Genomic DNA, 1,510 nt, shown 5'->3' with positions numbered 1-1,510 from the left:
TGAATCTAGAGCAGTCTCCAGTAAAGGAAATATACATCCTACCTATAGACAGGAAGGCGGATAGAGAGAGCTCTTCCTGCTTTTGCTGCTTCTGAATTGCTTTCAGCTCAAAAAAATTCTTATGTCAAAGTCGGCATACTTTGGGGTGGTATATTCTGGTTTCCTTCACCAGTGAGGTTGTTTTCTAGGGCTTTAACATTTCGAACCATATAAACTTTACTATTCCGAGGCGAGGGTGTTAATAAGGTCTACTGTATGGAAAGCTTTTAGAAGCAGCAGCTCTGTGCTTCTCAGGGCTGTTTGATACCATGTATACGTATATATAGTTAAAGTGATCTGTTTTTTTTTTTTAATATATTTTTATTGGTGAGAGAGAGAGAGACAGAGAGAGACAGCATTAGCTACCTCCCACTCGCCCTCTACTGGGGATGAAGCAGAAACCTGGACATGTGCCCTGACCAGGAATCTAATCAGGGACCTCTGGGTGCATGGGATGACGCTCAGCCACACTGGCCAGAGCTATCTACCTGTTTTAAATACATTCATGTATACATACTTATTTTAAACAACAAAATACCTATTGCCATTATAGTCACACAATTCTTGTAATTGTGTGACAAGTGATGAGTTAATTCGATTACCTAAGGGAATTACATAGGCAACAGAAAGATATGATAAATGGGTGAATTCCATTTGATGTCATAATTACCCTGCCTCAGGGAGGGTTTTTAAGATCAGGTGAATCTAGTAGAGCAGGAAAAGAGAAATGCAAGGGGGGGAAAGGCCAGGAAAGAGTGGTTTTCAGAACACACAAACCACTGGCTAGTGTGGCTAAATAGTTGAGCATTGACCCATGAACCCAGGTTCAATTCCCAGTTAGGGCACATGCCCCGGTTGCAGCTCAATCTTTGGTGGGGGGCAGGCAGGAGACAGCTGATCCATGCCTCCCTCATGGAGGTTTCTATCTCTCTATCCCTCTCTCTTTCCCTCTTTCTAAAAAAAAAAAAAAATCAATAAAGACATTTTAAAATAATAATAAAAAAGAACACACAAGCCTAGGTAGAGATGTACAATGAATCACCATGGATGACAGCTTTTGTGGTTTCTATGTTTATTTTTCAATGACAATTGACAATTGACATTCAATATTATTTTATATTAGTTGCAGGTGTACAGTATAGTGGTTAGACACTTAATTTACAAAGTGACCCCCTCCGGTTATTCTAATAGTCACCTGCCACCACACATAGTTATGCACTCTTGTGATATTTTTTTCTTTTTGTTGATCCTTTTCTAGCTTTTGTGATTTTTAAAAAGCCTTAATTTGAACCTTCTGGTTTATTCAATATGGTGCTCACTCCCCCCACAGTCACAACGATGTCCTGAAATATGAGTCTGTTCATGTTTCTACACTCTCCTCACTACCAAAAACCAAACCAAATCAAAAACAAAAAAATAGCCCAACTGGTGTGGCTCAGTGGTTGAGTGTCGACCTATGAACCGGGAGGTC

The sequence above is a fragment of the Myotis lucifugus genome, unplaced genomic scaffold (assembly GCF_000147115.1).
Source record: "Myotis lucifugus unplaced genomic scaffold, Myoluc2.0 scaffold_10, whole genome shotgun sequence".
Classification (NCBI taxonomy): Eukaryota; Metazoa; Chordata; class Mammalia; order Chiroptera; family Vespertilionidae; genus Myotis; species Myotis lucifugus.
Note: the sequence above shows the minus strand (reverse complement) of the source record.